This window comes from Anomaloglossus baeobatrachus, chromosome 4 (assembly GCF_048569485.1).
Source record: "Anomaloglossus baeobatrachus isolate aAnoBae1 chromosome 4, aAnoBae1.hap1, whole genome shotgun sequence".
Taxonomy (NCBI): Eukaryota; Metazoa; Chordata; class Amphibia; order Anura; family Aromobatidae; genus Anomaloglossus; species Anomaloglossus baeobatrachus.
The window spans coordinates 680184575-680197514 of NC_134356.1; positions in this window are offsets into that span (position 1 = coordinate 680184575).

Below are 12940 nucleotides of genomic sequence, written 5' to 3' on the forward strand. Positions count from 1 at the left end.
TCTTTTATTTGTCCACATCTGAGGGACAGAGATCTGGCTGCTGTGTGTAGACGGTGGTGAGTAGGGTGTCCCTGGAAAAATGCAGGTTTGTGAGGAAAGTGCAGGCGTAGACATGATGTTGCCTTCATCCAACGTTGGTGCTATCGATGTCTGAGAGAGCTGTACACACGCACTTGTTTCCCCTTCCAAACCAACTGACGACCTACCAAGCAAACTGCCTGTTGCGGTTACAGTGGTGGAAGCTGTGCGTGGAAAACCAGATGTGACAGCTGTTCCCACAGTCCTAGAAGATGAAGAGCGCGCAAATGCCCTGGAAGGGGCAGGTTGTGGATGGTTCGCTCCGCTAGGCCGCATTGCAGCACAGTGAGCTTCCCACTGGGACATATGATATTTATTCATGTGACGATTCATGGAAGAAGTTGTCAAACTGCTGAGGTTTTGCCCTCTGCTAACAGAATCACGACAAATTTTACAAATCACATAATTTGGGCGATCTTTTGCTATGTCAAAAAAGGACCAGGTTAGGCAAGGCTTAGAGGGCATGCGACCTGCTGAGCCCCCCCGACTAGTGCTCAGAGGCAGAGTGATGGCTGAGGATGCAGTTGTAGACGTGCTACCAGTGCTCCGACTCTGTCCAGGAAGGCACAAGGTAACTTCGTCGTTGGTTGCATCCTCCTCCACCGCCTCTGTTGACCTCCTCGAGTGCCTGACTGTGGGTTGACAGTAGGTGGGATCTAGAACTTACTCATCAATTATTGTGTTTGCACTCCCCTTACCCTCAGACCGAGCCTCTTCTTGCCCTGACCGAATATTTAAGTTGTCATCCCAATCTGGTATCTGCGTCTCATCGTCATCAGTATGTTCCTCATTGTCTATAACAACAGGTGTTACAGTTTGTGAATAAGGGTCAACATTATGCTCAGAAACTTGGTCCTCACGGCCTGAATCAGAGTCACAGAGGTTCTGGGCATCACTGCAGACCATTTCCTGGTCTGTACTCACTGTAGCTTGGGAGCATACCTCTGATTCCCAGGCTATAGTGTAACTGAACAGATCTGCAGACTCAGCCATCTCAGTTCCACCATACTGTGCAGGGCGGATGGAGACTTCAGAGCTGGGAGAAAGCAAGAGTGATTGGGATGACAACTCAGAGGACTGGTGTTTTTTGGATGCGGTAGTTGAGGTGGTGGAGAGGGCACTTGTTGAACCACTTGAGATCCATTCAAGTATTTTCTTTTTTTGGCCATCATCTACCTTTGTTCCAGTTGTTCGTGTCCGTAAAAAAGGGAGCACATCGGATTGTCCACGGTAAGTAGTAGACATCTTACTTTTGCTGGAAGATGGTCTATCTTCAGCAGATGTTAATGGAGCTTTGCCACCTTCCCCACGGACAAACCCTTTTTTTCCTTTGTTTAACACGCCTCTTCCCCTTTCCACCAGCATCTGTCATTTTGCCACTCATTTTGATTGCGACAAGATTGTGCACTTAAAATGTGGTAGTAAAAATTGAGAGGTGGTGTAGATTGCAGCGGTGGTCTAGCTTTATTAACAGCAGAATAAACAACAATAACTATCCCTGACAATGCAACTACGGCCCTTAAACTGGCAGCATAGTTTGCTATTAGAATGCCATAGTAACAATGAATTTGAGTGTGCAATGCAGTGGTGCTGCAAATAGCTTTGCACCAGTGGGACAATAATGGAAGTCCAACAGCCACTTTTAGGATGCCACTAAGTTTACTCAGTGTTTGCTAGTATAATGGCTTAGTAACAATGAGCTTAAGTGTGCAATGCAGTGTTGCTGCAAATAGCTTTGCACCAGTGGGACAATAATGGAAGTCCAACAGCCACTTTTAGGATGCCACTAAGTTTACTCAGTGTTTGCTAGTATAATGGCTTAGTAACAATGAGTTTGAGTGTGCAATGCAGTGGTGCTGCAAATAGCTTTGCACCAGTGGGACAATAATGGAAGCCCAACAGCCACTGTTAGGGGTGCTTCACACACAGCGAGCTCGCTGCCGAGATCGCTGCTGAGTCACGCTTTTTGTGACGCAGCAGTGACCTCATTAGCGATCTCGCTGTGTGTGACAATGAGCAGCGATCTGGCCCCTGCTGCGAGATCGCTGCTCGTTACACACAGCCCTGGTTCGTTTTCTTCAAAGCCGCTCTCCCGCTGTGACACACAGATCGCTGTGTGTGACAGCGAGAGAGCGACAAATGAAGCGAGCAGGAGCCGGCATCTGACAGCTGAGGTAAGCTGTATCCAAGATAAACATCGGGTAACCAAGGTGGTTACCCGATATTTACCTTAGTTACGAGCCTCTGCAGCTCTCACGCTGCCTGTGCTGCCGGCTCCGGCTCTCTGCACATGTAGCTGCTGTACACATCGGGTTAATTAACCCGATGTGTACAGCAGCTAGGAGAGCAAGGAGCCAGCGCTAAGCAGTGTGCGCGGCTCCCTGCTCTCTGAACATGTAGCTGCATTACACATCGGGTTAATTAACCCGATGTGTACTGTAGCTATGGTAGGAGAGCAAGGAGCCAGCGCTCAGTGTGCGCGGCTCCCTGCTCCCTGCACACACAGCTGTGCGCTGGTAACTAATGTAAACATCGGGTAACCATACCCGATGTTTACCTTAGTTACCAGTCTCCGCAGCTTCCAGACGGCAGCTCCGTGCAAGCGCAGCGTCGCTTGCACGTCGCTGCTGGCTGGGGGCTGTTCACTGGTCGCTGGTGAGATCTGCCTGTTTGACAGCTCACCAGCGACCATGTAGCGATGCAGCAGCGATCCTGACCAGGTCAGATCGCTGGTCGGATCGCTGCTGCATCGCTAAGTGTGAAGGTACCCTTAGGATGCCACTAAGTTTACTCAGTGTTTGCTAGTATAATGGCTTAGTAACAATGAGTTTGAGTGTGCAATGCAGTGGTGCTGCAAATAGCTTTGCACCAGTGGCAAAATAAAGGAAGTCCAACAGCCACTTTTAGGATGCCACTAAGTTTACTCAGTTTTTGCTAGTATAAAGGCTTAGTAACAATGAGTTTGAGTGTGCAATGCAGTGGTGCTGCAAATAGCTTTGCACCAGTGGGACAATAATGGAAGTCCAACAGCCACTTTTAGGATGCCACTAAGTTTACTCAGTGTTTGCTAGTATAATGGCTTAGTAACAATGAGTTTGAGTGTGCAATGCAGTGGTGCTGCAAATAGCTTTGCACCAGTGGGACAAAAATGGAAGTCCAACAGCCACTTTTAGGATGCCACTAAGTTTACTCAGTGTTTGCTAGTATAATGGCTTAGTAACAATGAGTTTGAGTGTGCAAAGGGCAGGAGGGTACAATGGCAGGGTTGTGGGTCAGTGTACAGGAAAGGAAGGTTCACTTTATATCCCTCCTAATGGGGAAATGCAGTGAGGAAGTCCCTGAGCTTAGCTACACAGACGCTGTTATCTTCTGTAGCTGTTAAAATCAGTTTCCACGGACCTGACTGTCACCTATGGCTCTGAGCCTGCTGTTATTAGCCCTTACAAGGGCTAATAAAAACTTCTATCCCTATTCTGTATAGCGCTGTGTGTAGAGCGTACACAGCAGTATCGGAGACAGGAGCTACGCCAGCGGTGACTAACACCCAGATGCAGAAGAGATAATGGCATCCGGACGGGCAGATACCCATTTTTATAATGCAGGGAAATGTGACATGGACATCCTATCACACATGCCGTTGCTTCTCTGGCTAAAAGTCCACTTAGCTGTGTGTGTGTCTGGGATTGGCTGACATGCTGGCCCACCCCACTACACGCGCGCGCTTAGGGAAGGAAGACAAGGAAAAAAAAATGGTGATCGCCATTATCCCAGCAGCAGTGATCTGAATGCGCTGTTCCCGCACACTATCCGCTGAAATTTCATAATAGTGTGAGTCACAGAGTGATTTACACTATTAGGCCTTGTGCGCACTAGGCGTTTTTGCCGCGTTTTTAGCGGCGTTTTTTACCGCGTTTTTGTGCTGAAAACGCAGTGACATTGCTTCCCCAGCAATGTCAATGGGTTTTCAGAAGTGCTGTCCTCACACAGCGGTTTTTTTTTAGCTGCGTTTTTGTGGTGACCACAAAAACGCAGCATGTCAATTATTTCTGCGTTTTCCACTACGTTTTTCACTCATTGAATTTAATGAGATGTTAAAAACGCAATGAAAAACGCATATAGCCGCGTTTCTATGACTAAAAACGCAGCTATAAACGCAAGGGGTGGGCACTACAGTGACGTGTACAGGAAGAGGATTCCTTCTGTTGGTAAACACAGAAGCAGGAATCCTCCCGGTACCGTCACCGCTGCGTCCACCTCCCGTCCTGTGCATGTCAGCTCCGTGCGGCGCCATGTACAGGCAGGAGGTGGAGGCAGCGGCGAAAACCAAAGTGAACAGTAGAAAAAAAAAAATGTCATATACTCACCTGTCTGCAGGGTCCCGGTGCCATGCCCGCTCCCATCTCCTCCCGGTCCCGCCGCTCTGGCGGTGTGCAGTCTCCCCGGAGCAGGACCTTGCTTGCAGGACCTGGCGGTGGATCACCTGATGCAGTCACCTGACGCATCAGCTGATCGTAGTCTCGCCGGCTTTTTCGCGCCCGGCCGGCTATCAGCTGATCCTGCCGTCAGGGGACTTCATCAGCTGATTACCGGCAGCACCGGCAGCGATCGTATAGGATCAGACTCCTGTCCAATCGATCGCTCCAGGAGCTGCCGGTAATCAGCACAGCACATAAGTGAGTATTTTTTTTTTTTTTTTTTCTACTGATGCATCAGCTGATTGTATAACCGGCTTTTATACAATCAGCTGATGTGTGATGTGATTCAGGCACTTGATCCTGACACATCATCTGATCGCTTTGCCTTCCAGCAAACCGATCAGATGATATTGGATCCGGATTGGACGGCGCGGGCACTGACCCAGGATTACTGCGGAGGGGGGTTTATTTCAATAAAGATGGAGTCGCTAATTGTGTTGTGTTTTATTTCTAATAAAAATATTTTTCTCTGTGTTGTGTTTTTTTTTATCATTACTAGAAATTCATGGTGGCCATGTCTAATATTGGCGTGACACCATGAATTTCGGGCTTAGGGCCAGCTGATAATATACAGCTAGCCCTAACTCCATTATTACCTAGCTAGCCACCCGGCATCAGGGCAGCTAGAAGAGTTGGATACAGCGCCAGAAGATGGCGCTTCTATGAAAGCGCCATTTTCTGGGGTGGCTGCGGACTGCAATTCGCAGTGGGGGTGCCCAGAAAGCATGGGCACCCTGCACTGTGGATTCCAATCCCCAGCTGCCTAGTTGTACCCGGCTGGACTCAAAAATTAGGCGAAGGCCACGTCATTTTTTTTTTTAATTATTTCATGAAATAATTAAAAAAAAAGGGCTTCTCTATATTTTTGGTTCCCAGCCGGGTACAAATAGGCAGCTGGGGGTTGGGGGCAGCCCGTACCTGCCTGCTGTACCCGGCTAGCATACAAAAATATGGCGAAGCCCACGTCATTTTTTTTTTCTTTTTGGGCAAAAAACTGCATCCAGTCCTGGATGGAGGATGCTGAGCCTTGTAGTTCTGCAGCTGCTGTCTGCTCTCCTGCATACACTAGTGAATGGAGGATGCTGAGACTTGTAGTTCTGCAGCTGCTGTCTGCTCTCCTGCATACACTAGTGAATGGAGGATGCTGAGACTTGTAGTTCTGCAGCTGCTGTCTGCTCTCCTGCATACACTAGTGAATGGAGGATGCTGAGACTTGTAGTTCTGCAGCTGCTGTCTGCTCTCCTGCATACACTAGTGAATGGAGGATGCTGAGACTTGTAGTTCTGCAGCTGCTGTCTGCTCTCCTGCATACACTAGTGAATGGAGGATGCTGAGACTTGTAGTTCTGCAGCTGCTGTCTGCTCTCCTCCATACACTAGTGAATGGAGGATGCTGAGACTTGTAGTTCTGCAGCTGCTGTCTGCTCTCCTGCATACACTAGTGAATGGAGGATGCTGAGACTTGTAGTTCTGCAGCTGCTGTCTGCTCTCCTGCATACACTAGTGAATGGAGGATGCTGAGACTTGTAGTTCTGCAGCTGCTGTCTGCTCTCCTGCATACACTAGTTCTGCAGCTGTCTGCTCTCCTGCATACAATGAACATTTTGAAGAAGGAAATGACATCAGACCTTTTTTTTTTTTTTCATCAACAATCTTTAATGGCATTGTGCACTGATTAAAAACGCAGTGAGCAAAAACGCAGCAAAAAACGCACCAAATCGCGGCAAAAACGCATGCGTTTTTTCCGCGTTTTTTTAGCCGCGGGTGCGTTTTTTAGACAAAAACGCACATAAAAACGCAGCGTGAAAAAAACGCCTAGTGCGCACATACCCTAACAGCGGAAAGCCAGCTAGTAAGTAGCTTGGCTTTTTGCTGCTAGAACCGTTCTCGAACGTAACTAGAACTATCGAGCTTTAGCAAAAAGCTCGAGTTCTAGTTCGATCTAGAACAGCCCCCAAAATCACTCGAGCCTAGAACTGGAGAACCACGAACCGCGCTCAACTCTACTCCCGAGTCCTGCAGTGCAGCCATACAGGGGTGCAGTTTCCAAAATGTGGTCATTTGAGGTGGTTTCTCTTGTTCTTGCACTTAGGAACTCTGCAAATGGACTCCACCAACTATTCTGAGAAAATCTGTTCTCCAAAGATCAAATGATGCTCCTTTCCTCCCAAAAAAATAAGGCAATCAAGTACTGTACAGGGACATTTGGAAAGTCCAAGGAAAGTGTATGTATCCGCTCACCTGTGGTATGAAGGAGACCAATGCTTCCCAGACACGTGCAAGGATAAACCAGCTGGCAATCTTGTATGGAGACTTTTTCAAAAAAATCCAGCACCGAATCCAGGAAATGTATTAAAAATTAATGACGTTTATTGAAACATATTAAAAAGTCCAAATAGGGTCCAGAGCAAAGAAACGGAGAGGACGCGTTTCGAACTGTATAGTTCTTAGTCTGTCTCTAGCTAATGAATGAAATGGACTGATTAAAATAAGCTGAGAACCGGACATGAACAATGGTGGGCGGAGAGAAGGGGAGGAAGGAGCAGACAGAAAGTTAAGGAGAGAGGAAAGAAGAGGAAAAAAAAAAAAAAAAATATCCTGTATACCGGGCACACTGCCTCATATATCCCTGCATACCGCCTCATATACCGTGTATACCGTCTCATATATCTTGTATACCGTGTATACTGCCTCATATATCCCTATATACTACCTCATGTGTCCCTGTATACTGCATAAGAAAAAAAAAAAAAAAAGGGTTTTAGCTGGATCTCTTGCGATGTCCAGACGCTTTATACATGTATCCCACATTATTTAGCTATATTAGCTCTTAAATGCCACCTTGACAGATACACAAATTATTCTATGGAATTACAGAGTTTTATCCTTGAGGCTGCTAATTTTCTTTTGAAGAACAACTATTTCACCTTTTTGGGTGATTTTTATATTCAGCGCCAAGGCTGTTCAATGGGTGCAAAATTCTCACCCTCCCTAGCTTGTATTTATATGCATTGGTGGGAGGAACAGTATATTTTCACCTTGTCCAACCCTTTTTTGACAGATACCGCCATATATTTGAGATATCTGGATGATATCTTAATTATATGGCAGGGTACCCATAATGGGGTTACTGAATTTTTGGATTACATCAGTAATAACGCCCATAATCTTTCATTCACTTATCAGTACCATCGGGAAGTGATACATTTTTTGGACATGTCATTTTGTGGCAATAAAATAGATGGAGTTATAGAGAGTAAATTATATCGGAAACCTTTTTCGGGTAACTCCCTTCTGCATGCAAAAAGCTGCCATCCTCGACATGTTATTCAAAATATTCCCATGGGGGAATACATTAGAGCCACTAGATGCTGTACAACTAATGTAGACCTAGCTGGGGAATTCATTACAATTGATAATAGATTCAAAGCCAGGGGTTACTCCCAGGCTCATTTGGATCGCTCTAAGTTCAAGGTTGGCCTCAAGGATAGAGCTCAGTATCTGGAGATGAAAAATACATCTTTTAATTCCCAAGACAAATTTTCAGTGGTTTTCTCTACTAACTATAGCAGGGATTACCACCAAGTGGTTCGCATCATCAAGAAATTTTTACCTATTTTGTCATCTGATGATGTTTTGCAAAAAGTGCTGGATCAGGGAATAAAATTTGTACCTAAAAGAAACGTTACCCTGGGCAACCAATTGGCTCCCAGTGATCATAGAAAATTCCATAAGGCTATTAATAGCAATGATCACCGTTCTTGGCTCCCCACATGCGGTTCCTATAGGTGTGGGTGCAAATTATGCGGTTTATGCAAATTTATGGTGGGTACAAAAATGGTCTCTTCCTATGTTAATGGTAAATCTTTTTTGATTAAGGACATGATCAATTGTGGTACTGACCATGTAATTTATTGCATATCTTGCACTAAATGTTGTATTCAATATATTGGCAGTACTACACGCCCCTTGAGAAAGAGAATCTCGGAACACGTGTACGATGCAAGCCATGTAACAACAAGAAATCTGTCAGGTGCCTCCCAACATTTTATGCTAAAACATGCGGGGAATACAGATACTATGCAAGTAGTCGCCTTGGAAAAGGTTAGATTGCCTAAAAGAGGAGGTAACTTGAAAGATTTATTGTTACGGAGGGAGACCAAATTGATCTTTCTAATGGGCGCTAGATCACCTTTCGGCATGAACCTTAAAAATGATTTGTTTTTGACATATTGATTGTATAAAAATGATCCTATGAACCTTAAGAGTGATTTGCTTTTGACATATTGATTGTATAAAATGATCCTATGGCCTTAATCGGCCTTATTATTTATTTCATATTGCTCTTATATCAACTTTGCTATTCTACCCCTTTTTTTTTTTTTTTTTGCAGTATACAGGGACCCATGAGGCATTATACACGGTTACAAGATATATGAGACGGTATACACGGTATATGAGGCGGTATGCAGGGATATATGAGGCAGTGTGCCCGGTATACAGGATATTTTATTAATTTTTTTTTTTTTTTTTTTCTTATGCAGTATACAGGGACACATGAGGTAGTATATAGGGATATATGAGGCAGTATACACGGTATACAAGATATATGAGACGGTATACACGGTATATGAGGCGGTATGCAGGGATATATGAGGCAGTGTGCCCGGTATACAGGATATTTTTTTTTTTTTTTCCTCTTCTTTCCTCTCTCCTTAACTTTCTGTCTGCTCCTTCCTCCCCTTCTCTCCGCCCACCATTGTTCATGTCCGGTTCTCAGCTTATTTTAATCAGTCCATTTCATTCATTAGCTAGAGACAGACTAAGAACTATACAGTTCGAAACGCGTCCTCTCCGTTTCTTTGCTCTGGACCCTATTTGGACTTTTTAATATGTTTCAATAAACGTCATTAATTTTTAATACATTTCCTGGATTCGGTGCTGGATTTTTTTGAAAAAGTCTCCATACAGGGACATTTGGAGTATTCCCACATTCAGGAGAGATTGTGTAACACAGTATGGGGTCTTTTTTACCTATTTCCTTTGTAAAGATTGTAAATCTAAGGTAAAAACAACATTTTAGTGATAAAATTGTAATTATTTTTTCTTCACCGCATAATACGATAACATTTTGTAACACACCTGTGGTGTCAATATGCTCACTGCACTGCTAGATGAAGTCACTGAGGGGTGAAGTTTAAAATGTGGTTACTTGTGGGGGAGCTCCACTATTTAGGCACCTCAGTGGCATTTTGAATGTAACATAGCAGCCGCAAACAATTCCAATTAAATAGCGCTCCTTCCCTTCTCACTGTGCCTCAAAAGTAGTTTTTGACCTCATATGGAGTAATAGCATACTCAGGAGAAATTGCACAACAAATTTAATGGTCCATTATTGTCTGTGATCCTTGTGAAAATGAAAAGTTTTGGGTAAAGCAACATTTTTGTGGTAAAAAAATGTTTTTTCATTTTCCCAGTTCAATATTGTGAATCACTTGGGGCTTCAAAGCACTCACTGAACATCTAGATAAATTTCTTAAGGTGTTTAATTTCCAAAATGGGGTCACTTTTAGAAGAGCTTCACTATTTAGTCACCTCAGGGGGTCTCTAAAGATGACATGGCGTCCGCTAACGATTTGAGCTAATTTTGCATTAAAAAAAGTCAAATGGCGCTCCTTCTCTTCCAAGCCTTGCTCTGCGCCCAGCCAGTATATTTCCACCAGATGTGGGTTATCGATGCATTTAGAAGAAATTGCACATCAAATTGCATGGTGAATTTTCTCTTATTATTCTTGTGAAAATTCAAAATTTGTGGCTAAAGTCACAATTTAGAGGAAAAAGTAAAATTTTCTTTTTTTTTCCTTCCCCATAGTTTTAGTTCCTGTGAAGCACCTAAAGGCAGTGTGAGGGGTGCAGTTTAAAGAATGGTGTCACTTTTCGGTATTTTCTGTCACCTCGGCCTCTCAAAGTCACTTCAAATGTGATGTGATCTCTTAAAAATGATTTTGTAAATTTTGTTGGACAAATGAGAAATTGCAGATGACCTTTAAACTCTTCTAACTTCCAACAAAAAAAATAGTTTTCAAAAATTGTGCAGTTGTAAAGTAGAGATGTGGGAATTTCTTAACTATTTTGTGTGACATAATTCTGATTTAAGAGCATATATATTCAAAGTTTGAAAATTGTGACATTTAGAAAAATGTAAAAATGTTCAATATTTTCCCAAATAAGTGCAAAAAATATTTTAAAAGTTTAAATATATATATTTGTATATATTTTTACACATATGCTGGAAGCGTTTTCTTGGTATTACGTGTGTGTATGTGTCTTCATATATATATATATATATATATATATATATATATATATATATATATATATATATACAGACATATGAAAACGTTTGGGCACCCCTATTAATGTTAACCTGTTTTCTTTATAACAATTTGGGTTTTTACTGCAGCTTTTCAGTCTCATATATCTAATAACTGATGCACTGAGTAATATTTCTGGATTGAAATGAGGTTTATTGTACTAACAGAAAATGTGCAATCCGCATTTAAACAAAATTTGACGGTTGCAAAAGTATGGGCCCCTCAACATAAAAGTGACATTAATATTTTGTAGATCCTCCTTTTTGCAAAAATAACAGCCTCTATTCGCTTCCTGTAGCTTTTAATGAGTTCCTGGATCCTGGATGAAGGTAGATTTGACCATTCCTGTTTACAAAACAATTCCAGTTCAGTTAAGTTTGATGATCGCCGAGCATGGACAGCACGCTTCAAATCATCCCACAGATTTTCAATGATATTCAGGTCTGGGGACTGGGATGGCCATTCCAGAACATTGTAATTGTTCCTCTGCATGAATGCCTGAGTAGATTTCGAGCGGTGTTTTGGATCATTGTCTTTCTGAAATATCCATCCCCTGCGTAACTTCAACTTCGTCACTGATTCTTGAACATTATTGTCAAGAATCTGCTGATACTGAGTTGAATCCATGCGACCCTCAACTTTAACAAGATTCCCGGTGCCGGCATTGGCCACACAGCCCCAAAGTATGATGGAACTTCCACCAAATTTTACTGTGGGTAGCAAGTGCTTTTCTTGGAATGCCGTGGTTTTTTGCCTCCATGCATAATGCCTTTTTGTATGACCAAACAACTCAATCTTTGTTTCATCAGTCCACAGGACCTTCTTCCAAAATGTAACTGGCTTGTCCAAATGTGCTTTTGCATACCTCAGGCGACTCTGTTTGTGGCGTGCTTGCAGAAACGGCTTCTTTCGCATCATTCTCCCATACAGCTTCTCCTTGTGCAACGTGCGCTGTATTGTTGACCGATTCACATTGACACCATCTGCAGCAAGATGATGCTGCAGGTCTTTGGAGGTGGTCTGTGGATTGTCCTTGACTGTTCTCACCATTATTCTTCTCTGCCTTTCTGATATTTTTCTTGGCCTGCCACTTCTGGGCTTAACAAGAACTATACCTGTGTTCTTCCATTTCCTTACTATGTTCTTCACAGTGGAAACTGACAGTTTAAATCTCTGAGACAACTTTTTGTCTCCTTCTCCTGAACAACTATGTGGAATAATCTTTGTTTTCAGATCATTTGAGAGTTGTTTTGAGGAGCCCATGATGCCACTCTTCATAGGAGATTCAAATAGGAGAACAACTTGCAAGTGGCCACCTTAAATACCTTTTCTCATGATTGGATACACCTGCCTATGAAGCTCAAAGCTCAATGAGGTTACAAAACCAATTTAGTGCTTTAGTAAGTCAGTAAAAAGTAGTTAGGAGTGTTCAAATCAAGAAATTGATAAAGGTGCCCATACTTTTGCACCGGTCAAATTTTGTTTAAATGCGGATTGCACATTTTCTGTTAGTGCAATAAACCTCATTTCAATCCAGAAATATTACTCAGTCCATCAGTTATTAGATATATGAAACTGAAATAGCTGCTGCAAAAACCCAAATTGTTATAAAGAAAAGAGGTTAAACATTAATAGGGGTGCCCAAACTTTTTCATATGACTGTATATATATATATATATATATATATATATATATATATATGTATATATATATATATATATACAGTATATACACACATTTTGTCAGGTGTGGAAAATATTGAGCAAATTAATGTTGTTTTCAGAAGTAGAAATTTTAATAAATAAGTTTCCCCAATTAGCAAACTGCAAAGTGAATAAACAAAATGAAACATTGGAGCATAAAGATGACAGATTACACTTTTTGGTGCCAAAACAGCAGTAACCCCCATAACTGACCCCTAGTTTGGAAACTACACCCCTCACAGAATTCATCTAGGGGAGTGATGAGCATCTTAAACCCACTGGTGCTTCACAGAAATATATAACATTGAAAC